General features: G+C 38.7%; 1 pseudogene; it reads left to right on the forward strand.

Moving 5' to 3' along the window:
- The first annotated feature begins 2,697 nt into the window (after window positions 1-2,697).
- LOC139188579 (probable WRKY transcription factor 17) lies at window positions 2,698-26,905 on the forward strand (annotated as a pseudogene).
- The last annotated feature ends 223 nt before the right edge of the window (window positions 26,906-27,128 follow it).

The raw sequence follows: 27,128 nt of genomic DNA on the forward strand, positions 1-27,128 counted from the left end.
TCAACAACATCCACAAATCCACACATCCAACTATTCTTCAAGATCAAGCCCAAAAGCCCTTGGAGATCCATCCATCAACTGTTCATCAAGATCAAGCCTCAAAGGCCCCTTGAAGATCCGTTCATCAACAGTTCTTCAAGATCAAGCCCAAAAGCCCTTGAAGATCCGTTCATCCATCAACCTTCAAGATTAAGCCCAAAAGGCCCCCTTGAAGAAACTTCCAACCATTCATTCGAGATCAAGCCTCGACGGCCCTTAGATCATCATCACAATCCACAAATCAACACCTTACGAAGATCGAATCAGAAGATCAAATTTGAGAGAGATTGTAACCCCTAAATCATTAATACAAAATATTATTTTGTACACGTGTTCTTGTCTCGTTTGTTTCAGGAATTTTCGTGTTTACAAATTTGGCACACCCAGTGGGACCATCTCTACCTCTCATCTCTTTGTCTGTTAAAGGAATCCAAACACACCTTAAAGTCAATGGCATCAAGCAAGGGACAAGCCGTTCTCACAACCACCAAGGGAAGGATCCTGAGCACTTCTGCCGTGAACGGACAATCCATTGGTGCCACAACTGCTCCTCAACATGCCACTTCAAAGTTGGTGCTGCTAAAGGAGTAAGGGGAGCATAAAAAACGTGAGTCCGTCATCAACCTGACCTCGTTAGGGGCACCGAAGCATGCTGCTGAGGCACATAAGATGACATCCCAAAGAAGCCAATGACATTCTTTGTCAGCATCCTGGATGTCTAAAGGAAAGTCACGTATATTGGTTGCACAAGTCATGACCATCGGCGTTACTTCTGTTGAAGAACAACTGGCTCAAATGAATGAAACGATCGCAAGGCTAACACAGATTGTGGAAGAAAAAGACTTGCAAATTGCTGCACTCATCAGCTGACTGAAGCCACAGGACGGCGAGAACCCCGACCCAGAGGATGATCCACTAAAGAGAGGAGCTGGCGAAGAAGAGGAGCCTTTGGTGAAGAAAATCGATGTGAAGCCGGAGCCAGACCAAGCAGCGGCACTCATGGGATCTCTTTCTATCCAGCAGCTGTAAGAGATAATCACCAACACCATCAAGGTGCAATACGAAGGGAGCTCACATACCTCCTTGTTCTACTCGAAGCCATACTCCAAGAAGATTGATGCCCTGAAGATGCCAAGGGGTTATCAACCACCAAAGTTCATGCAGTTTGATGGAAAAGGAAACCCAAAGTAGCACGTTGCACATTTTGTCGAAACTTGCAACAACGCGGGAATGGAGGGAGACTACCTCGCCAAGCAGTTTGTGCGCTCGCTGAAAGGAAACGCCTTTGAGTGGTACACAGACCTAGAGCCTGAGTCCATCAACAACTGGGAGCAATTGGAAAGAGAATTCCTTAACTGCTTCTACAGCACCCGCCGCACTGTAAGCATGCTGGAGCTGACAAGTACGAAGCAATGCAAAGATGAGCCAGTCGTGGACTACATCAACCGATGGCGCACTCTAAGTCTTGACTGCAAAGACAGACTTTCGGAGACCTCATCGATCGAGATGTGTGTTCAAGGCATGCAGTGGGGATTACACTACATCCTTCAAGGCATCAAACCACGGACCTTTGAGGAGTTAGCCACCCGTGTCCATGACATGGAGTTGAGCATCGCCCATCATGGGAAGAAAGAATCGATCACTGACTACAAGAACGACAAAGCTCTTGGGACAAAGGTGGAGAAGGCTACGTGGAAATCCACCAAGGAAGCAATGGCGGTCAACACAGCTGATCGGATCATATTTATATATATTTTTACTTCGAATTCACTCGTCTTTTCTTAGTTAGTTCCTTATATTTTTGAGCTATTTACGTTATTTTTGTGTTTTTAGGATTTGTTATGCAAAGAAAATAAAAATAACACAAATGAGTTTTAAATAATAAACAAAAACAAGGAATAAAAAATTCAAGACAGCAGGGCAACAAAACAAGTGGTTGCACTTTTAAGTGCTCCACTTGAGAAATATAATGATATTGTCACAGCCTTGAAGCTTACAAATTATCCTCGTGTCCTGGAATTTCTTGATAGTGGAACAAATAAAGTCATGGCTACTGTTATAATTCAGAGCATTATGAAAAATACAACTCATGTTTTAACTGCTGAGAAGGTATGGTTAACTCATTGAGAGTCCTTTTCTCCGAGTTTGCTTCTTAATGACATGGAATGCTATTTTTATAGGTTGAGGCATTATTTGAATTAATAAAAGGACTTATTGAGGATTTTGATGGGCCTCTTAATGATGAGGTTGATAAAGAGGATGGAACATGGAATGGCAAAAACAAAAGAAAAGAAAGAAGTTGATGGGAGACACGGACAGCACAAGCAGAGAAAGAAGAATAAGAAAATAAAGTTGATGGGAGACATGGAGTAATGGGAAAGAATAAAGAAGTGGACGACAATACAATAAAGAGGGGAGCGGAGCTTCCCTGGCAGGGGGGATTGGAAGGAGGCCTCGGGGAGGATACAAGCTGCCTTTGGCAGCGTGGAAGTGCGGAAAGGGTAGAGCAGCACGGAAGACGGAAGAGGAGAGAGAAGCAGCTTAGCTGCCCTTGCAGCTTTGAAAAAGACTGGCAGCACGCAGAGGAGAGGAGGCTGCTTTGAGCGCAGGAAACGGGCAGATTGGCACTGCGCAGAATGGGGGGAGCGCAGGAAGCGCATGTCAGGACGTGGGGACAGTGAGAAGTGGGAAGGAGAGAAACCGAGAGTCTGTTGGGCGCGGGAGAGAGGAAAGAAGGCTGCCTTTTGGGCAGCGTGTGAGACCAGTGAGGAGAGGGAGACTGACAGAAACTGGCGCATGAGAAGGCACGGGCAGACTGGCGAGGAACGAAGAGGACTGCGCAGAGCACAAAGCAGAGGCTTCACTCTATTCTTCTCGGTTAAATCTTTCCAAACTTATATTTTACTTTTAGTTTAATTTGATAATAATGTGTAACTAAATTTATTTTGGCTAGAGGTTAATTCAAAGCCATGAATATATTTGTAATATGAATTGATTACCTTCAGTTGTGATTTCTGAGTTGTGATTTAATTTGCTTAACTGCTTGATTGATAGCTTATTTTTGTATGTCGATTAAGAATGCATACTTAATTAACATGCATGAATTTGACGCTAGAATATAAGAGAGTTTCACCTAATCGTTATGAACTTATATTCACAAGTAGTGAAGGTTGCTAATCACAATCACGTTAAGTAAATTCTTGGCATAAGTTTCATGCAAATCATAGTAACGAGTGCCTCATCAATGCTTATGTTTTTCATAGAACTTAATGATTCTTGCTTGTATCTCTATTATGCAATTCATGTAGGGAACTTGTAGGGAATGTTTTGGGTTGTCGTATGCAATCATCCAACCCAATAACTTGTGGAAAAACTGAGGGTTAATTAGTGCAATTCACGGTTAATTTGGGGCGTTGAGATTTACAATTTATTGAAAGAACAACTGAAAATCAATTTAGGTTGCATATGTGTCATGTGTGGAGAAGAACCCTCTAGCTAGTCCGTCACCTATCCTTTCACCTTAATTTCATGTTTTTGTCAATTCTGTAATTTATTTAAGTTTAATTTACTTCTCGTCAAAACCAAACCCCCCCATTATTAAATTATATTATTTAGTTAGTTTTCATTGTTGTTAGTCTTTTAATTAAATTTCCGTCCATTGCAGTTCCTAGTGTCTAATTTGATTGTTTCCATTATTTTGAGTCATTCTACGTGTGTTTCGAGTTATTAGAGTTTTTAGCCTAGTTTGTGTCCTTGAGTCTTGTTTAATATTTTTTAATTAATTTAGAATAGATTAGCAATCCCTCCTAATCCCCGGCCTAGAACGATACCCTACTTACATCTATACTACAATTGTCAAAAAGAGGGTTTAATTTGTGTGTCAAGTATTTTACGCATCAACAGCTCCCGTCAAAATCTCTACACGAGGCAAGGCGATTCAAGCCGAAGCTTTTCGTAATCAAGAGATGCGTAGACGTACTTTGAAGGAGCTCGAGGAGAAGACTTATTTATTCCCCGACTCTGATGTGGTTGCCATGTTGAAAGACTTGCTTGACAAAAAGGTGATCGACCTACCTGAGTGCAGACGACCGGAAGAGATGAATCATACTGATAGTCCAAGGTACTGTAAATTCCACCGTTTCATCAGTCATCCAACGGAAAAGTGCTTCGTACTGAAAAATCTCATCCTGAAGCTAGCACAACAAGGGAAAATCGAGCTTGACCTCGAAGACACGGTTGCCGCACACACTACTATTATCGTGTTTGGATCACTCGATCCTGTGCATCTCCGAAGCATGCATGACCATTCCCGTTAATGTTCAAGTCACACAGCACCTCCTACACAACCATTACCGGAGGCAAGCAACCAAGATGCATCTACTGGTGATAAGGAAGGGTGGACATCGATGACCTACAAAAAAATGAGGAAGCCAAGACCACAAGCCACAAGGCCAAAAGAGGAGCCTAAACCCGCCCCTCGAACTTCAGTCTTCGACAGGCTGAATCATTCAAAATCTAGAATTTTGGCACTTGATCGCATCAGTGGTCGAGACCGAACTTCCGTCTTCAAAAGGGTTAAGACGCCAACATTGCAAAGATCTGTCTTTGAAAGGTTATCAAAACCCAAGAAACAAAGTGGCACAGCTAGATCTCCTCCGCAACGGTCGGCTGCGGACAGACTTGAAGAAACTAAGAAGCCTTCTAAAAACAGGAAGACAACGCCAAAGGAAGAAAAGCTCGACAGTCTAACAGGAAAAGACGATGTTCAAAGCTTGATTCCTTCAAGGATGAAGCGCCAAGCAGCTTTGGAGGTCGACACAAAAGGACCACTGAAGGTAAGGAGGCGCACCATCACCTACACCGGCCAATCTTCACGCCAACAAACCCAAAAGGACCGCACTGAAGAGGAGGCCCAAGAAGACAAAAAAGACGAAATCCCGGAAGAAGACGTCACTTCCGGCTTTGTCAACTCAAAATCTTCACCTCAATCGTTGGGGGCATGCTTCAAAACCATGCCAGTCAAGCTAAGTGAAGTTGAAGGATGGATTCACGTCACTCCGAAGAAACTGCACAAGAAGCATATGACTTCTTCATAAGTTCACCCATCGGAAAGGGGGCAAAGCAACTTTCGCCAACCTCCAAAGCAATGTGAAAGTGTTGAAGATGAGGAAAATTCGACACAAAGATCGACCATGCGTGATCTCTCCTTCTTCAGAAAATTATTCAGCTACTCGGTCAAGGCTCCTTGCTATAAAGATTGCGAGGAACACCTCTCCAGGCAGCAACCATCTATTCCACTAGTTCACCAATGGGAAAGGGGGCAAAGCAGCTCCTGTCAACCTCCAGAACAATGTGAAAGTGTTGGAGATAATGAAACTTTGACACGAAGATCATCCATCCCCATCATGATGTGTGACATCTTCCCAGAAGACTTCTTCAACTACTCAGTCAAGGCTCCTGGCTATGAAGATTGCGAGGAACAACTCTCCCAGATCGCTTGACGAACCACCAATGCTCCTTGTTCGCACGAGCCTAAACTGCATGAACCAAAGCTCCTTGTCTGCACGAGCCTAAACTGTAGGACACGAGGCTCCTCGCCTACACGAGCCTAAACTGCATGGCACTAAGCTCCTGGTCTGCACGAGCATAAAAGGCAACACCAAAGCTCCTCGCCTGCACGAGCCTAAACTACACACGACACCAAATGCTCCTTGCCTGCACGAGTTAAAACTGCAAATAGCACCAAAATGCTCCTGGCCTGCAAGAGCATAAACTGCGCACGGCACCAAAAAAAAATGTATTTGAACTATGTTATGACTTGGTCTCTTCTTTGGAGGGGTACGTAGGCAGCTCAAACAATCACATAAAAAAAAGTTTTATTAATGAAAGTCAATTTCATTACAAAAAAAAATAAATAAATGTTTCATTGATGAAGGTCAATTTTATTACAAATTTATTTTGTTAAAAAAAAAAAATTGCAATTTTCTTTGTACACAATTAAATTACAATTTCTTCAAAAAAAGAAAATGAATACATTTGTTATTATGTATTTACCAAAAAATAAAAAAAAATACAGATTCCTTTTATATACATACATACATATATATATATATATGACCTCTATCCAGCCAACCCATCAAAAGGAGGTCATCCAAACCCAAGTGGCAGTGACCAAGCCCAAGCCTATTGTCCAAATCTAGCTCCAAGAAGAAGACCCAAGTCCACCAGCTACAAATCCAGGCCCGGCTCTCAAAGCCCATCCTCACTCGGCTCCAAGCCTTAATCTCAGCCGGTCTCTCCTGCTCATCGTCAACAGTTGCAAGACCACCTCAGGTCAGGGCCAGAACCACGGCCTCGATCCCTTCTTCTTTCCACTCTAACTGGACCTAGAGACTCTTCACCCAAAATCTCAAATACGGGAATGTCCTCGTGAGAGATATCCCTAACCTCGTCGACCGGAGATTCTTGAAACCCTTACAATGACGGTGGAGCTGATGAACTTCCCGAAGATGGAGGATCAGAAAGCTATGCCCGGTTTCGACGCGGTCCGACTTAATCGGTTCAGCCCGTCCACTTCTCTTCTTCTCACCCCTCACCTTCACAAACACTGATCTTAGCTCCGGCTCTAAATCTTTCTCCGACTCTAAATCTTACTTCGACTCCGGTGTCGATTCCGGTAACTGCTCCTGCGGTTGTTTAGCAGGCTTCGATCGAGTTGAGTTTCGGCTAATCACAGCCGCACAACATGACGCTCGACTTCACGAGGCCTAATGCCTTCACCTCGAACTCGAAGAGCGCGGAGATTGAATTCGCAAAGGATAACTTCAGCGTCTCATTAGGCTCGTCGTTCATGTCGTCGACGATCACTGGAGATGGTAACGTTTCGAACGGGAAGCTAGGATTGTCGTTCTTCTTGGCTCCCGCTCCGACCGTGTCCGGTGCGAAGCCTCCTCTCTCAATGGCGCCATTTAAGAAGAGGTGTCATGAGCACGACCACTTCGACGACACGTCATGCAAGTTTTCCACCTCAGGATCTGATTCCGGTTCCGACAAGTGCCATTGCTCCAAAAGAAGGAAAAATCAGGTGAAGAAAATGATTCACGTGCCGGCGATTAGTTTAAAAATCGTCGATATTCCACCGGACGAGTATTCCTGGAGAAAGTACGGTCAGAAGCCTGATAAGCTCATATTTATATATATTTTACATAAAATTCACTTGTCTTTTCTTAGTTAGTTCCTTATATTTTTGGGCTATTTACTATGTTTTTGTGTTTTGTGTGATTTATCAAGCAAAGAAAAGAAAAGTAGCACAAGTGAATTATTAAGTAACAAATTCGTCAAAACTGCCTGTGCAGATTATCTTCCTTTGGAAGCATGTTACGAACAGCTCAGAATGAATGGGAGAATGAGCCTTATATGCGTGGAAAGCTACGGATGTCTATTTGCTGGAGCAATTTACGGATTGTTAATCTCATTTTTCTAGAAGAAGTTATGGGCATTGTAACACTGAAAGGTCAGAAAAGGGCTAAGCAGATTTGGCTAATAAAAAGAGAAAGGCAACACATGGGCAAAGGAAACACACACACATGGGCAGAAAATGGGTGGATTGTTGGCTGAAATAATGAAGAACATGTGTCTGCAAATGCAAAGGAAAAACACACACACATGGGCAAATGAAACACACACACATGGGTAGGAATTGTGGGTGTTTGGTGGTTGAAATGATGAAGCATGTGTGTGTAAATGTAAAGGAAAACATGGCAGAAAATGTGTGTGTTTGGTGGTTGAAATGATGAAGCATGTGTGTGTAAATGTAAAGGGGAAACATGACAACTCACACCCACACAAGATGCACATGCAAAGGAAATGGAGTGGTCCTCTCTCAAGCCTATAAATACCACCTCCCATATTCATCAACATAACAGATTTTCTCCTTGCTTTGGCCGAAACTTCCCACCACCATTCTCTCTAATTTCAGCCAAAAACCACCCCTAGCCACACCACCCATCAATCCTAAACCTTTCCATACCATTCCCCATCCATTCTACACCATAAAAACCACCCAAAACCGTCCAAAACCTCTAGTGCCGCTGCTTGCAAGGAAGGAAAGAGAAGGAACATCTTGTGCCATGCCTATGCCCAAGCCTTGGGAGTGTTGGAGCGTTTCTAGGTGTTTTCTATCTTTGATTTCAATGTTTAAATTAAGTTATCTTTGTGTAATTGCGAGTATGAGGAACTAAACTCCCCTTGGCTAGGGGGGATTCAAAACCATGTTTATGCTTGCTATATGATTTGATTACTTCCAATTGCGTTTCATGAATTGTGAATTTAATTTACTTATCTCTATGAATTAAAACTAATTTGTGTATGTTGGTTGAGAGTGCACGCTTAATTTTCATGCATAAGTTTGATGCTAGGATATAAGGAAGTTTCACCTAATCGTTATGAACTTATATTCATAAGTAGTAAAGGTTGTTGATCACAATCGTGTTAAGTAAATTCTTGGCATACGTTTCATGCAATTCATAGTAACGAGTGCCTCGTCAATGCTTATGTTTTTCATAGAACTTAATGATTCTTGCGTGTATCTCTATTATGCAATTCATGTAGGGAACTTGTAGGGAATGTTTTGGGTTGTCGTATGCAATCATCCAACCTAATAACTTGTGGAAAAACTGAGGGTTAATTAGTGCAATTCACGGTTAATTTGGGGCGTTGAGTATTCATGGTTTGTCGAAGAGCAATTGGAAATCATTTTGTATGCAAGTATAACATGTGTGGAGAAGAACCCCTTAGCTAGCTTCTCATCCATTCAATTTGATCAATCTCGTTTTAAAACCTATTTTGTTTTACAAAGTTCTTGTTTTGTTTTCAAATTCGTCTAAAATCAATCCCCCTTTATTTTGTTGAGTCATATTAGTTAGAAATCAATTTAGTTTGTGTTTTTAAGTGTCTTGAGTCAAGTTATAACATATTTTCGTTCAAATTCTTCCTTAGGGTTCAAAACTGCCCAGATTGTGTTTTTAAGGCAGTTTTGAGTGTTTAGGTGCTGTTTTGAGTCTTTTGGTTTGTTTTAGTGTTTTAAAGTATAGTTTTGCATTTTTTGAGTCTAGTTTAGTGTTTTAAACTTTGTTTTTACATTTTCAAGTCAGTTTCCAAGTGATTTAGCAATCCCTCCTAATCCCCGGCCTAGAACGATCCCTACTTACATACTTTACTACAATTGATAAAAGAGGGTTTAATTTGTGTGCTTATATATTTCGCATCAAATTTTTGGCGCCGTTGCCGGGGATTAGCAACTTTGCTAATCCCCCGTTGTTTCTTTTTCATGTATTTTGTTTTACTTTTGATATTTGATTTAGTTTTCTTTCTTTGAGTTTAGGTACTAGAGAAGTAAGACATGGATTTTGCTAGCATTCAAACTCAATTGGCAAATCTTACTTCTCAATTGTCACAGTATGCCGAAAGGACCACAATGCAAAGTGTCCCTACATTTGGTGCGTCTTATAGGCAAGGATATCAAGCCAATCAATGCCCACAAAGAGATTGGAGTGATCATTCAAACTCTATGTGGTGGGAAGCTCAACAAGTTCAACATGAAGGATATTGGCAGCCATATGAGGAGTTCTATTCAGGACCTATGCAGCCACCACAACCTCATATACAATATGCCCAATCAAACTCAGACTCGTCAATAGATTACAATCAAATTCTTAATGAATTAAACTCTATGGTGCAGGGCTTACAACAAGAAGAATATCTGCCACCATCGGAGGAGTTCTATCACTGGCCATATCAACCGTCACAGTCACCACAACAATCTGTCCAATTCAATTCAGGTACGTCTTTGGATGATGATATGTTTAATAAGTTACTCACCTCTTTGAACCAGAAAGTAGAAAATGAAAACAAAGAGATACAAAATCAAGCCAAGAAGGCAAGTGAATTGGAGAAGCAACCTAGGCAAATTATGGAGTTCATGGCACAAATTCAAGAGCAGAGTGAACTCCCCAACTCAACTATTGAAAATTCGAAGGAAGATTTTGAAATCCATGATGCTATCACTTTGAGAAGTGCTATGGAGGTTGAAGCTAACCTAAAAACATCCAAACATAGCCTAGAAGTGGATGAGGAGCTGCTGATTGAGGAGGAGGAAGAAGACATACACACGGAAAGGGTAGAACAACCCTTGCCGCAGCCCCTTAAGCCCTCTAAACCACCCACCACAAGTAAGGACGTCCCAATTTCATTTCATTCTAATGTTATTCCTCCGAACGTCCCTTTTCCTCGTAGGTTTTTGATTCCCAAGAAAGAAGAGAGTGAAAAAGACATCGTGGAAGCCTTCCCAAAGGTGCAAAATGATATTCCAATTCTTGGTGCAACAAATCAAGTTCCAGATTGTGTTGAAATATTCAAAGGACCTTGTACACCAAGAAGAATGATTCAAGAGAAAGTAGTGGTTGGAGAAGATGTAGAATGCATCAAAGAGGATGTGCTTGAGACAACCATTCCTGAAGAAGTTGAATTTTATGCAATGGGACAAGTCCTAACCATCACATTCAATCTGGCCAAGTCCAATATCCCTGAAACTTTCAAAAATGTGGTGTTTGTCATTGAGTTCTTGTCAGACAAAGCAAGTAAGTCATCCTCTCCAATTTTACATACGTTTTCCACTAACTTGCTGATTTTGATGATTCAAGCACCCATACTAGAATTTACACCATTGCCGGATCACTTCAAGTATCACCTTCCATTCGAAGATCACTTCCATGGAACCTAAGGGAATGGGACGGTGTTGGAAATATGCCCTGAAAGTCAATCTTTGGAAGAAACCTTTCAGGACAAATGAATGGATGTATAGATGATTCTTATACATCAAATGGCAAAGACACGAATTAGGACTATCTCAATTAACGATATATGTCCTAAATAGTGTATCCATGGACAATGGATTGATTGAAGAAGTAATCTAATGATGTTAGACTACAGAGACCTTCTTCACATAACCATTATGTCCAAAAGGTTCCTAGTCATTGGATTGTCGGAGGGATACTGACAATGCTTAGACCGGTACATACTGTGTCTGCTTCAAATGGAAGGATGGAAAGTCTCATCCCATTCGTGTTGTGACACTAAGACAAGTATGTAGGTGCTCATTATGAGAATGAGTTCACTGAACACAATCGAACGAGAATACTTGCATGGAGGTCTACTCACATGTCAAGCAAGTAACTCAAATGGTTGGAATAATGTAATTAGTCCTTAGACCTGAGGCATCGTCGTTGTCTTGTGGTTAAGTACTTAATCTTTGATTATGTCAAACGTCACTCTATCAGAGCGTCAACGGCATAGTCGGGGTTAAGCCACTTAGTCATGAAGGCAAGTGTATGCGCAACAAGGAATCTCTAATCCTCGATAAGAGAGGAAGAATACTCTAAGATATGATTCGGGAATCTTCGGCCGAAGTATCGAGCGTATTAAAAGGAAAGCGTTCCTATACGACTCAAAAGAATCATATAAGAAGGAATAATCACATTAGGGGTTTGACATAATAAATCCATACCCTAGTAATGTGATTGAGAGTATTGTATTAGAGAAGGATCGAATTACATTGTAATTCCGACGGAATAGGTTCTCCGAATAAACTTCTACATTAGCTTGGGTAGCTATGACATATGGTTAGATGTCACTCATAGCTTGTGAGTTCTTCTAGATGATTAAATGTAGTCATCAAAGAAGAAGGTGAATTGAAATGAAGTTTCAATTCACTAAGTGATTGAATTAAATTTAATCGAGTAGATTGGTGCCAATCACCTCACTACCTTGCTAATTAGAACCTAAAAGGTTGTTCACCAATACACTATTGTAGTGAGTAATTAATGGATGATGGAAACAATTAATTGGATTAATTATGTGTTGTGATTAATTTAGAAAGTCTAAAGAAATCATAAAAGCGATAAAGATCGTTTTGGGCTTAAAGAAACGTTCGGGTTTAATTGGGCCCATTGGGCCTAAACCCATTGGGCTTTTATTCAAGCATTGGATGACTTGAAATAAATGAAAGCCCAAAGCCCAAACAACACAAAGAGGGCCGGCCACTTTAGGTAGGAAAAGGTGAGATATTTAGTCAAGTTGTTGGCTAGGTTTCTTTTGTCTATATAAGGAACTTTATAGAGATAAAGTTCATTAGGGGTTTTTTGAAGTGTTAAAACAACAAAGAGGCAAAAGAAAAATAGCTCTCTATACACTACAAAGGCCGGCCACCTTAAGGGTGTTTTTACTAACATATCTTACACCCTTTTGGTTATTCCTTCATCCTTCTCACTACACTAGTGGGTGAGGATCTTTAGAGGTTTCCTACTTTGGAAACTTGAAGAGAACCTAGGAGCACTCATTCTAACAAAGTGGAGGAGGCAAGGAGGGAAGCTAGGCTCAAGGTGTTCAAGGAACAAAGGGCTTGGAGGTGGTCCATCCTTGGTCTCAAGTCTAGATCAAGAGGTATAAGAATAAACCTTCACTTTGTTCTTCTCTATAAAATTGTTTTGATGCATTATATATAAACCTATGAACCTTGAAGGGGATTTGCATGACTATAGCTTTGATAATTTGTTATAAATGCTTCCACTGTTTTCGTATATTAAATTTTGATTTGTATATGCATGATAGTCCTTTTGAAATCCCATTCTAGAATCTCATAAATTTCCCTTCAAGTGGTATCAGAGCCAAAGGTTTATGTATAATGTGTCCTTTTGGATTTTATGCATATGGGTATTAATGTTATGTATGACATATTATTGTTTCATTCAAAGTATGTTTATCTTTTGTTTTTCAATAGTTGAAAAATGTTAGTCAAAAGTTGAGAAAGATATGTATGCAAAAGTGTTTTGTATGCATGAATGAAAAATGAGTTTAGAACTAGTTTGACATATTATTTCTTCATTTAAAAGTATGTTTGTCTTTTGTTTTTCAATGGTTGAAAAATATAAATCAAGAGTTGAAAAAGATATGCATGTAAAAAGGTGTTTTAGATGCATGAATGAAGAATAAGTCATGAACAAAATTAAGGGTTTTGAACCAAAGGGATGGCACGGTTTTGGGGGTGGTTTTGGGTTGTGTTTGTGTTTTATTGTAAACCACTCTCACATCCTTTTAAAGCTAGAAAGAAGAAACCTTGTCACTTTTGCTTTTGGGTTTGAAAAATCACCAAGAATACACAAATCTTGAAAAAGTGTTCATGGTTTTGTTCTTGGTGTTCATAGTTTGGTTTTTGATGAAAATGGTTTTAATGCATTGTTTTGTGGTTTTGGGTGATGATCATACCATCCATAACCATATCATATACTTATAAAACCCTAGACTTGACTAGGAGATTTCCATCAAACCTTTTCACCTAAGTTTTAAATGCCAAAACCAAGTGACAAGCAAAATTTTGATTTTTCTACTTTGCATTGAATTAAAGCATGTGGATGAGACTTCCCATTCCCCCATTAAGTGGCCGGCCACCCTAGTGGATTTGTCCACTTGGGGGGGTCTTTTGTAATCTTTGAAAAGTTGATATTTTATACTTTTGAGTATTTACGGTTTTACCCCTAACTTTTCATATTTACATTTAGGCCCCTACTAACTAGAAAGTTAAAATATTTGATTTTAATTTTGTTAGTTGTTTAAACTCATAATTATATTATGCCCATATGCACTAAATCAAAATGTTTATGTTGCATTCCATTATGATTATTTAAATGTGTTTAAGTAGTTTTAAAATGGGTGACTATGGACTTATGCCTTAAACGATAATTGAGCTATGAGATAAGGCGCTAAAATCAAATTGTTTGAACCTTGGGAATGTGTTTTAATTACTGTTTAATTGGACCTTGTCACGTTTGACGTTAATCTTTCTCTCCCCTTTTAGTATATGTAATTTATAGGAATTTGTACAAATCGGTTTGTAATTCTTATTACTTCTTAATCTCTATTCGTTAGTTGATTCCCTCTAGTGCTAGACTAGAGTTTCTTTAACGATTGGTAAGGAGACATAACTGAAAGAGGGTTTTGACATGAGATTAAAGATTAAATGGGTCCAATGCCCTAATTAGCAATGAATGATTGTCTTTCATTTCTAATGGCTCAATGAAAATGTTTTAATTGGATTGATAAGCACGTAATTAAATTGACACAACCTCCCCGAGTTTATATTCAACAATGATGGCTCGTTGTTGCAATAACCTTATAAGTCCATGGTCATCCAAGAGCCTAAGATAACTATAAAGTCCAAATTCAAAGGAATGCAAAAACCTTAGTAGTAGTAGTTACTTCCAATATTTGAAAAATCCGTTTTTGATATTGATTTGTTTTTCTCAAAACAAATAGTGGGAGTATCATACGCTACTAAACTATAATGAATACAATTAGTAGTTATATATATCTCCAATATTTTGAAAAATGTTTTGATATTGATTTGTTTTATGAAAACAAATAGTGGGGATATCATATGCTACTAATTTCATTAACTTTGGACTAGTAGTTATAATAGGACAATTTATTTGATTGTGATTAAATAAATAAAATGATGAGACCTTAAAATCCCTCAACCAAACAATATTAAGTTGTAAGCGTAAGAGTGCTTTGAACACTTTTTCGTGGCCTTCCACCGTGGTAGGCTCCAAGCGTTTATGACTTGTACACCGCCTTCACCCTATAATGGGGAAGTGACAAAGTGCATGCTTATATTCAGGAGGAGCTTATTTAAAACATTTGATGAGGTTAAGGTAGGCAACGAGTGTGGCCAACATCGTATAATCGTGAGGTCATGCTTGAACCCCTATCTAAACCGGCATGGTGGGAAAGAACTTAACTAAGAGTAATGGTGTCAACATCGTATAATCGTGAGGCATTATTCTCTAGAGGCCAAAAAGATGGGTAATCACAAGAGGTTGTTGTGAATGGGTAAGCGTACCCTCTCATTATTATTTTTGCTAGCCAACATCGTATAATCGTGAGGTGGGCTTGGTAATAGTGAGTCTCCCATAACCCGCAAGGAGCTTTCTTGGAAATCTCCCGGATTCCATTATGGGGGATATGGAATTTGCCAAAAATGGTGGGTGGTGTCATTCGGTTTAAAGACCCGAATCGTTTGACTTAATCAACAATCAATCTAATTATTTTATTTGTTTATGTATATAGATATGGTTGGAAGCACACTCGCGAAAATACTCGACAAACATTGCCTTGAGGGGCACAATTTCCCATTGTGGTATCGTAATGTCAAGATTCTCCTAACATTGGAGAAGATTGTTTACGTACTAGACAAGGCTCCACCTCACATACCTCTTAGCCCTGAGGCTACTGAGGATGAACGTGCTAAGTATGACAAGCACGTTGAGGATGATATACAAGCCAAGTGCTATTTGTTGGCTTCCATGAATGAGGAGCTACAGAGACAGCACGAGGGCATGGACAGTGCATTTTCCATAATACTCCATCTTACGGAGTTATATGGCGAAGGGGCGCGCAACCGTCGCTTTAGCACTGTCTGTGAGCTTGTAAAGACCAAGATGGTCAAGGGGGCTCCAGTACACCAACATGTACTGAAGATGATAGGATTCATTGAACAATTGGAGAACCTTGGTACTCCACTTGACGGGGAATTGGCCCAGGACTTCGTATTGGCTTCTCTTTCTGATTCATTTGCGCAGTTCGTAATGAACTACAATATGAATAAGATGGATAGTTCTCTCTCTGAGTTACTAAATATGTTAGTAACTACCGAGAAGACTATGAAGAAAGAGAACGTTGTAGGGACTGCTGCAGTAGCCTACAATAAGCCATCCTCTTCCAAGGCCAAGCCGCAAGGCAAAGGCAAAGGGAAGGAGAAGAAGTCCCCCACTCCTAAGCCGAAAGGAGGAGTGAGGAAAAAGAAGGCAAAGGAGCCCAAAGGGACTTGCCACCACTGTGGAAAGGAGGGGCATTGGAGGAGGAATTGTAGGTTATACCTTGCAAGTCTAAATGACAAGCCACAAGGTATGGTTTATGTTCTTATCTTCAATTCTAAATGTTAGATCTTCTAAATATTTATATTTGATATAAAGAGCTAATCACTTGTATAATTGTATATAGGTGGAGAAGCCAAGTAGAAGATGAACAAGCAAGGAAAACATGGTGAAGGGTTCGGCCACTATATTTTTGCTTACTACTTAGAAAGTTTGTTAGGCATTAAAGATTGTCTTTAAACTTTCTTATTTTGTTAAGAACTTATTATATGGCTTCATATGATGGAAGACCACTAATAGTGCCTAAATGTATAAAGGTATTTATATTAGTCTCTAAATGTATAGAGCTAATATTTTTTTTTGTATTAAACATTATGAATGTTTGAAATATCATATTAATGTAATGTGATGAATGCCTTTTTAAATATACTATTTCCTTAAAGTAGTGTTATGAATTAAAAAATTGTCTTGTTGTATCCTAGATGAGATACAAGAGTTATATCACTTATTGTAATGTGATAAACCAAACTTTAGATTTATCAATTATGGATAGATCTCACATGTAGGACATAAAAGGATACAATGAATCTTTAGATTTGGTTCCATTTGTCTACCTATGAGTTCTATATGAATTGACAAAACTCTAGAGATTCCTTTCTTGAAGAAAAGGAAGATCACATTACAATGATATAAGTAATAAGAAAAACGTTTCTTATATGGTTGTCACTTGAAACACAATGATCAAGATCACTCTTGATTCAATTAGTAGTTTTGAACATCTAATTGGGCATTCTTTAAAAGTTTTAAAATGTCAATTGTGTTAGTGATTAAACCAAGAAAGAAGTATCTAAATCTATAAAAGGTTTAAAGACTTTAGCTACTTAAATAAACAAGACATTAAAACTTAGTGAAGATTGAAACAAATAAGCTTGAAATGTTTTAAAGCTACTACACAATGTCTTCTACCAATATAATCCACTTTTATACATTTTGTATGTATGAAATGATTTCTCATTAAAGTCATGAGAAATAGTGGGAGGTGTGAAAATGGATATAAACTTTAATATGATTGGTTTATAGTTGTCTAAAGAATAATAGTACTTGACTATTATTAAGAGTTTGCAATTTTAATTGTTAAAAGACTCAAGCTCTTCAAACGTTAAAATTCTATGTTGTGTGACATTCTAAAGAATAGTCTTTGAATGTTGGTTTCGTCAACCTAGCATAAAATGGTTATATGTTGGGAGTTGTCCATTATATTCTTTTATGAGAACAAACTAATTACAAAGCATATGGACAAGTTGATGAAACAAAAGGGGATTAGTTTCAAAATGAGTCACAACATATGGTTTAACAAAGAGACAATCCAAATTCAACATCTCATGTAACGATGTTGCTCTATGTAGTTTTGATAAAGAATTATATCAACCACCTAGAAGGAATGGTTGAGTTTCTATAACCTTAGTAGGAGCCATGCTTCCACTAAGGAATTGGATAATTCTTCTATGACTACATTAAAGGTCTTAGTATGACTAAAACTTGTAGTATGGTGTATGACATCGTATAATTAAATGAATGGACTTGATAAAACAAGTCACATATTCAAAAGGAATTACTTTAGAAGGAATTCTTTTGTATGTGATTCGTTTAAATAACTTGTGTTAGCTAGGGTTGTTAATGGTCTCAAAATTGTTGAGACATCATCAATAAGCTAATGGATCTCAATGATTCTTAATGGATCCAAGACAAGTTAGTGGGAGCAATATGCATTCAAATTAAGAAAAATGTAAGTGTTAAATTTTTGAATGAATGCTAAGTTACGACAAGACCATTGGGAGTGATGTTATAATTTGAGCAACATGATGTGAATAAAGTCTATTTGATAGACTTAATAAAACATAGATGTTACTCGAGAAATGACAAAACATGACATGGTCAATTTTGAAGTATAGACTTGAAATTGGACTAATTGATATAGCAAGGCTATCTCAATAATGTTATATGGGAATTAAATCTCAAATGTTGTAGATTTAAGAAAGCATTTTCCTAGGTGATAGGAAATCACTTTCATAACCCTTATAATGAATGTGTCATAAAATCACAAAAGGGACACATGTATTGACTTGTGAAGTAGATATCCAAAGGTGAAGAACCACAGGGGTTGTCACTTTAAGATATTACTATATCCCAGGATCAGAACCAAAGCAACTGATAGAGTGTTATTGCCTTTAAGAAAGAAACATCAAAGTGGGACTCTGGAAGCGTGCATTCACTTAGGTTGTTAACCAAAGTGAAAAATAAGCCATTTTAACAAATGGAACTTCATAATGGATGAAGTACTAATCATATGAATGAATTGTTAGTATTGTACTACAATGGTCTCAAGGTTGGAGCAAAGTTTGTATAAAGTATACAAACGAAATATATGTCAATATATAGTTTTAGAAACTGCTTCAAAAGGTGTTTTGAATGGAAGGGGTTCTTTTAGAACCAATGATTGAATCCAAACCATAAGGTCGTTAGTAGGGTACTACGACGTAATGGGGCGATAGCTCAAGCCATGGAATCAAGGTCTCATCAAAGTATTCGAACACAATAAAGAGACATCATCAAATGTTTTGGAAACATTTGATAAGTGACTCCCTTTTGAATAATAAAAGGGATAAATACATAACCAAGTTAACCTACGAGCATAAGCTCTATCAACAAGATGTATAAGATACACTGGTGATTGACTTTAGTGCAAGTGGGAGATTGTTGGAAATATGCCCTGAAAGTCAATCTTTGGAAGAAACCTTTCAGGACAAATGAATGGATGTATAGATGATTCTTATACATCAAATGGCAAAGACACGAATTAGGACTATCTCAATTAACGATATATGTCCTAAATAGTGTATCCATGGACAATGGATTGATTGAAGAAGTAATCTAATGATGTTAGACTACAGATACCTTCTTCACATAACCATTATGTCCAAAAGGTTCCTAGTCATTGGATTGTCGGAGGGATACTGACAATGCTTAGACCGGTACATACTGTGTCTGCTTCAAATGGAAGGATGGAAAATCTCATCCCATTCGTGTTGTGACACTAAGACAAGTATGTAGGTGCTCATTATGAGAATGAGTTCACTGAACACAATCGAACGAGAGTACTTGCATGGAGGTCTACTCACATGTCAAGCAAGTAACTCAAATGGTTGGAATAATGTAAGTAGTCCTTAGACCTGAGGCATCGTCGTTGTCTTGTGGTTAAGTACTTAATCTTTGATTATGTCCAACGTCACTCTATCAGAGCGTCAACGGCATAGTCGGGGTTAAGCCACTTAGTCATGAAGGCAAGTGTATGCGCAACAAGGAATCGCTAATCCTCGATAAGAGAGGAAGAATACTCTAAGATATGATTCGGGAATCTTCGGCCGAAGTATCGAGCGTATTAAAAGGAAAGCGTTCCTATACGACTCAAAAGAATCATATAAGAAGGAATAATCACATTAGGGGTTTGACATAATAAATCCATACCCTAGTAATGTGATTGAGAGTATTGTATTAGAGAAGGATCGAATTACATTGTAATTCCGACGGAATAGGTTCTCCGAATAAACTTCTACATTAGCTTGGGTAGCTATGACATATGGTTAGATGTCACTCATAGCTTGTGAGTTCTTCTAGATGATTAAATGTAGTCATCAAAGAAGAAGGTGAATTGAAATGAAGTTTCAATTCACTAAGTGATTGAATTAAATTTAATCGAGTAGATTGGTGCCAATCACCTCACTACCTTGCTAATTAGAACCTAAAAGGTTGTTCACCAATACACTATTGTAGTGAGTAATTAATGGATGATGGAAACAATTAATTGGATTAATTATGTGTTGTGATTAATTTAGAAAGTCTAAAGAAATCATAAAAGCGATAATGATCGTTTTGGGCTTAAAGAAACGTTCGGGTTTAATTGGGCCCATTGGGCCTAAACCCATTGGGCTTTTATTCAAGCATTGGATGACTTGAAATAAATGAAAGCCCAAAGCCCAAACAACACAAAGAGGGCCGGCCACTTTAGGTAGGAAAAGGTGAGATATTTAGTCAAGTTGTTGGCTAGGTTTCTTTTGTCTATATAAGGAACTTTATAGAGATAAAGTTCATTAGGGGTTTTTTGAAGTGTTAAAACAACAAAGAGGCAAAAGAAAAATAGCTCTCTATACACTACAAAGTCCGGCCACCTTAAGGGTGTTTTTACTAACATATCTTACACCCTTTTGGTTATTCCTTCATCCTTCTCACTACACTAGTGGGTGAGGATCTTTAGAGGTTTCCTACTTTGGAAACTTGAAGAGAACCTAGGAGCACTCATTCTAACAAAGTGGAGGAGGCAAGGAGGGAAGCTAGGCTCAAGGAGTTCAAGGAACAAAGGGCTTGGAGGTGGTCCATCCTTGGTCTCAAGTCTAGATCAAGAGGTATAAGACTAAACCTTCACTTTGTTCTTCTCTATAAAATTGTTTTGATGCATTATATATAAACCTATGAACCTTGAAGGGGATTTGCATGACTATAGCTTTGATAATTTGTTATAAATGCTTCCGCTGTTTTCGTATATTAAATTTTGATTTGTATATGCATGATAGTCCTTTTGAAATCCCATTCTAGAATCTCATAAATTTCCCTTCAGACGGGAGGTATCGTCCGGCTGCAAGACGTTAAAGAAAGCGCTTCTTGGGAGGCAACCCATGTATTCAAAAAAAGGAAGATCTATGAATCGCTCTACAATCAGTTTTGCGTTTCTAAAAACCTTCACTTTTCTGCATTTCTATTTTGCCATGATTGTCATTTTTTTATTTTTGTTGTTTATTTAATTATTTTTGGGTGTGGGTTTATTTTTGAAACATTGATAAATATGCAAGATATTCTTACATTCTTTTTCATGAAAAAAAAAAAAAGGGAACATTAAGCAAGAAATTACAAGAGGGAGCCTTCACAAAGGCTGCTTAGGAGAAGTCTCAGTAGTTGGCGGAGCCCCAGAAGGAGGAGGCAGCGGAGGTTGATCATTTGGAGCTTCAGTACGCGGTACAGCCCTAGAAGACGAAGGTAAATGCTGTTGGAACAAGCCCACAAACCTCTGATGATCAAGTAAGATCTGACCATCAGATTCCTGCATCTGGTCAATTTTCCTCTTCATGTTTGTGGCATAGTTGTGTGCGAGCTTGTGCAATTGTTTATTTTCATGCTTAAGCCCTCTAATCTCCTGCTTAAGACTTATCACTTCAGCCGCCAATGATTCAACTTGACAGGTTCGGGCAAATAGGCGTTGGGCCATATTGGACACGGAACCTGCGCACTACACACTGAGAGCCAGAGATTCCTTAACAGCCAGCTCATCAGACCGTTTGGCAAGTAATCTGTTATCTTTGGGAGTGACAAGGTTCCTGGCCACCACCGCAGCTGTCATATCATTCTTCATCACCGAATCCCCAACAGTAAGGGGACTAGTGGGGGATATGAAGGATGGGCGCCATATGTTGTCTGGAGAAGGCGGGGCTACCTGTTCACCAAGGTTCAAGTCAAAACGACGGTCGGAAGGGCCAGACATTTTTCAGAGGTGTTAAAGAAAGAGGAGATCGGACAAGTCAAGATCGTAGAAGTGCAACACGGGAGTTTTTACAGGCAGAAATTCAAGTGTGCTTTGAACGTCCTGCATACCTTTATAAAAATCAGCACGCGATGGGATTTCAGAGATCGAAGAGGCGAGCTCAGAAATCGAAGAAGCACCGATTCCAGATATCGAAGAGCGCCAGCTTTCTCAAAAGTTGGGCTTGCTCACAAAGCACTGATTCCAGATATCGAAGAGCGCCAGCTTTCTCAAAAGTTGGGCTTGCTCACAAACCACCGATTCCAGATATCGAAGAGTGTCAGTTTTCTCAGCCTCGTCAGCACCCGTCACACGCAAACTCAGCTTTGCGAAAATCACGGGCAGTTTGTCGAAGCGCCAATTCCAACCATCTGTCTCTCTCAGCCTCATCAGCATTTGTCACATGCAGAGAAAGCTTTGCGGAAATCACGGGCAGTTTGTCGAAGCGCCGATTCCAACCATCTGTCCTTCTCAGCCTCGTCAGCTTTGAGGAAATCACGGGTAATCTGTCGACGATTTCTGTTGAAGTAGAAAACACGTGAAGTTACTGTTCAATCATCCAACGGTTGTCGATAGGAGTGAAAGAACAGTACCGGTTATTATTTCCTATAAATGTCGACCTTCACCCTCCATGGCAAGGCAGACATACATAACATTCCATCATCTCTGAGAATGCATTCCCATCGAACCCTCTCGAGTCACTCAGTGTTCCTCATCCCCTGGGATACCTTTGCAAACAAATCTTCAAGAGCAAAAGTATTTCATATCATGAAGGTAAAGAGCAAGAGTATCTCATATCATGCATTCTCCATGTCCTTTTCCTTGTCTTTGTTCTAACCTGTAGGACATGGAGAAATTGCTCTCAAGTACGCGTCTTCCACTGCTGATGTACTTCCAAAGAAGCTGAAACATCTACCTGAAGAACAGATAAGGCAAGCGAAAATGATACCAGCAGCATATGGAGACAACGTGCAGAAGAAACAACCAGAGAATAATGCAGCTTGCACAATCAACCCAGCATAAAGAGTCTGAGTGGAAGAACTAGAGAAGCTGCCACATCTGCTTGGAGAACAAATAAGGAATTGAGCCTGCACAATCAACTCGAGAGCAGAAGGAGTCTGAGTTAAAGAACTCAAGAAGCTTCAACAACATCGCCAAAGAGCAAAGCTTCGCCGTACAATTCCAATCCAGTTCAAGATCAAAGCTGTGGAAAGGCAACAAGATCATCTACCTCCATAACCAGATTTGCGTTCCTAAACTCTACTCTTTCTTGTTTTTACCTTGCTATACTTGTCATGTTTATTCGTTATTTGTTTATTTTCTTGTTTTTGTGTGAGTTTATACTTGAAACATTGAGGACAATGTTTGATTTAAGTGTGGGGGGGTAACCATTGTTTTGCATGAAAGTCGTAGGAGTTTATCACCCATTACTTCTAATGTTGTTTCTTGCTCTTTTAAGTGTTTTTAAGCTGTTTTGAAGTGTTTTAGTTTGTTTTGATATAAAAATCCGAAAATCTCATAAAAATTTGAAAAATTGTTTTGTAAAACCTAAAAAGAGTTGTTTTTGTATGTTTATTTGTGTCTTAGGGTACCTTCCAACACAATGATGAGGATTTGGTTTTTAATTACATGACTGTTAAAGAGAGTTATAAACATGGATGAACATTTGATTTACTCTTTGGTGTATGCTTGGTTGTGGTTATAATTTATGAATTCACATGCAATCATAAAGGAAAAATTAGTTTTTGTAACATGCTTGAAGGAAGGAACTCAAACAAACGCTACAACCTTGTGAGACTTGAGCCTAAACGTTATTTGGAGAGTTGATAATCTGTGCATTATTGTTTTCTAAGTCGTTGCATGATCTCATTATTCTTTGCTTGGTTACTACTTAGAAGGCGTTTCATCATTTAGTTCCAAATGCTAGAACTCATGCCCATTTCATTCAAAGCATGATATTGATTTGCATAACACATATTCAAGATGAAGTTGTGTAGTTACCACCACCAAAGCCAAATTGCCGTGTATCCTACTTCATTATATGTTTAAGTTAACCCCATTGAGCCTTGTTAGCCTACGTTCTTTGTTAACCCACGTTATCCTCACCTAGCCTAGATTAGGACCATCCATACCCTTGTTCTTAAAGCATAGTAAAGCATGATTCAAATTGAATTCCTTGTGATTATGTATGGCAGAAAATAAGTGTGGGGGAAGTGTTTCTCATGTAAGTAGTGTGCCATAGGCACGGGTGGAAAGAAAAAAAAAATATAAAAAAAAAAAAAAAAGTTGAATTTGACCCTAAGAGTTGTTTAAATCTTTCCCTTACGTCTAAAAGTTGATTTCTGCAATCTAAGTGAATTATAAGTTCAAGTTCATTATTTTATTTGCTATTGCTTTAAGAACATTTGTTTTCCCTTACCTTCATTTGTTAGCCAACACCCCAAGCCCGTTACAACCTTTGACTTCAATCTTGAGTGTTATGTGTTTCAATTCGTGGAGTTTGAATTTGGTATGAGCATATGGTATCACTGGTTCTCGCATCTAAGTAGTAGCATTCCATTCATGAGATCATATCTAAACATGCTTAATAACTCCAGAAATCGCTTTCTTTGTAATACATATATGTGAGCGTTCGTTTTCATGTTTACATCAATCTTCTCACATATAACTAGTATAGGGTGTGTAGTTAGAAAATCTGAGTGAAAATTGAGTGAATATCTTGTAAGGACTTGAGCAAATTCTCTAAGGCATGTTACTACATTCAAAATCATATTTTAATTGGTTAAATGTGAACTAGTACGTGGTGACTATGATTAAGTATGTGCTTAAGTGTGAAGATGACTCAAATCTGTGGGGATAATGATTTTTAACATGTCATGTGCGTTGGAAATCCCTAAGGCAAACGTTGGAAGGTTTAGGTTGTGTTTTGTTTTCTTTATTTTGCTCGAGGACTAGCAAAAGCTAAGTGTGGGGGTATTTGGTAAGCTCATATTTATATATATTTTACATAAAATTCACTTGTCTTTTCTTAGTTAGTTCCTTATATTTTTGAGCTATTTACTATGTTTTTGTGTTTTGTGTGATTTATCAAGCAAAGAAAAGAAAAGTAGCACAAGTGAATTATTAAGTAACAAATTCGTCAAAACTGCCTGTGCAGATTATCTGACTTTGGAAGCATGTTACAAACAGCTCAGAATGAATGGGAGAATGACCCTTATATGCGTGGAAAGCTACGGATGTCTATTTTCTGGAGCAATTTACGGATTGTTAATCTCATTTTTCAAGAAGACGTTATGGGCATTGTAACACTGAAAGGTCAGAAAAGGGCTAAGCAGATTTGGCTAATAAAAAGAGAAAGGCAACACATGGGCAAAGGAAACACACACACATGGGCAGAAAATGGGTGGATTGTTGGCTGAAATAATGAAGAACATGTGTCTGCAAATGCAAAGGAAAAACACACACACATGGGCAAAGGAAACACACACACATGGGTAGGAATTGTGGGTGTTTGGTGGTTGAAATGATGAAGCATGTGTGTGTAAATGTAAAGGAAAACATGGCAGAAAATGTGTGTGTTTGGTGGTTGAAATGATGAAGCATGTGTGTGTAAATGTAAAGGGGAAACATGACAACTCACACCCACACAAGATGCACATGCAAAGGAAATGGAGTGGTCCTCTCTCAAGCCTATAAATACCACCTCCCATATTCATCAACATAACAGATTTTCTCCTTGCTTTGGCCGAAACTTCCCACCACCATTCTCTCTAATTTCAGCCAAAAACCACCCCTAGCCACACCACCCATCAATCCTAAACCTTTCCATACCATTCCCCATCCATTCTACACCATAAAAACCACCCAAAACCGTCCAAAACCTCTAGTGCCGCAGCTTGCAAGGAAGGAAAGAGAAGGAACATCTTGTGCTGTGCCTATGCCCAAGCCTTGGGAGTGTTGGAGCGTTTCTAGGTGTTTTCTATCTTTGATTTCAATGTTTAAATTAAGTTATCTTTGTGTAATTGCGAGTATGAGGAACTAAACCCCCCTTGGCTAGGGGGGGATTCAAAACCATGTTTATGCTTGCTATATGATTTGATTACTTCCAATTGCGTTTCATGAATTGTGAATTTAATTTACTTATCTCTATGAATTAAAACTAATTTGTGTATGTTGGTTGAGAGTGCACGCTTAATTTTCATGCATAAGTTTGATGTTAGGATATAAGGCAGTTTCACCTAATCGTTATGAACTTATATTCATAAGTAGTAAAGGTTGTTGATCACAATCGTGTTAAGTAAATTCTTGGCATAAGTTTCATGCAATTCATAGTAACGAGTGCCTCGTCAATGCTTATGTTTTTCATAAAACTTAATGATTCTTGCGTGTATCTCTATTATGCAATTCATGTAGGGAACTTGTAGGGAATGTTTTGGGTTGTCGTATGCAATCATCCAACCTAATAACTTGTGGAAAAACTGAGGGTTAATTAGTGCAATTCACGGTTAATTTGGGGCGTTGAGTATTCATGGTTTGTCGAAGAGCAATTGGAAATCATTTTGTATGCAAGTATAACATGTGTGGAGAAGAACCCCTTAGCTAGCTTCTCATCCATTCAATTTGATCAATCTCGTTTTAAAACCTATTTTGTTTTACAAAGTTCTTGTTTTGTTTTCAAATTCGTCTAAAATCAATCCCCCTTTATTTTGTTGAGTCATATTAGTTAGAAATCAATTTAGTTTGTGTTTTTAAGTGTCTTAAGTCAAGTTATAACATATTTTCGTTCAAATTCTTCCTTAGTGTTCAAAACTGCCCAGATTGTGTTTTTAAGGCAGTTTTGAGTGTTTAGGTGCTGTTTTGAGTCTTTTGGTTTGTTTTAGTGTTTTAAAGTATAGTTTTGCATTTTTTGAGTCTAGTTTAGTGTTTTAAACTTTGTTTTTACGTTTTCAAGTCAGTTTCCAAGTGATTTAGCAATCCCTCCTAATCCCCGGCCTAGAACGATCCCTACTTACATACTTTACTACAATTGATAAAAGAGGGTTTAATTTGTGTGCTTATATATTTCGCATCAAAGCCGATCAAGGGCTCGCCTTACCCAAGGGGATATTATAGGTGCAGTACGGTGAAGGGGTGGCCGGCGAGGAAACACATGGAGCAGGCTTCGGATGATCCGGCAATGCTGATAGTAACGTACGAAGGGGAGCACCGTCACGTACCGGAGAGTGTGGGATTGGTGTTTGAGTCAACATGAGTGAAAGTGGGTAGAAACAGAAGGAAAGTGGGTAGCCGTCATCCCAGCCAGCAGTGGTTGTCAAAGATGTTGGAAATATGCCCTGAAAGTCAATCTTTGGAAGAAATCTTTCAGGACAAATGAATCGATGTATGGATGATTCTTATACATCAAATGACAAAGATACTAATTAGGACTATCTCAATAAACGATATATGTCCTGAATAGTGAATCCATGGACAAT

Source organism: Malus domestica, chromosome 10 (genome assembly GCF_042453785.1).
Source record: "Malus domestica chromosome 10, GDT2T_hap1".
Lineage (NCBI taxonomy): Eukaryota > Viridiplantae > Streptophyta > Magnoliopsida > Rosales > Rosaceae > Malus > Malus domestica.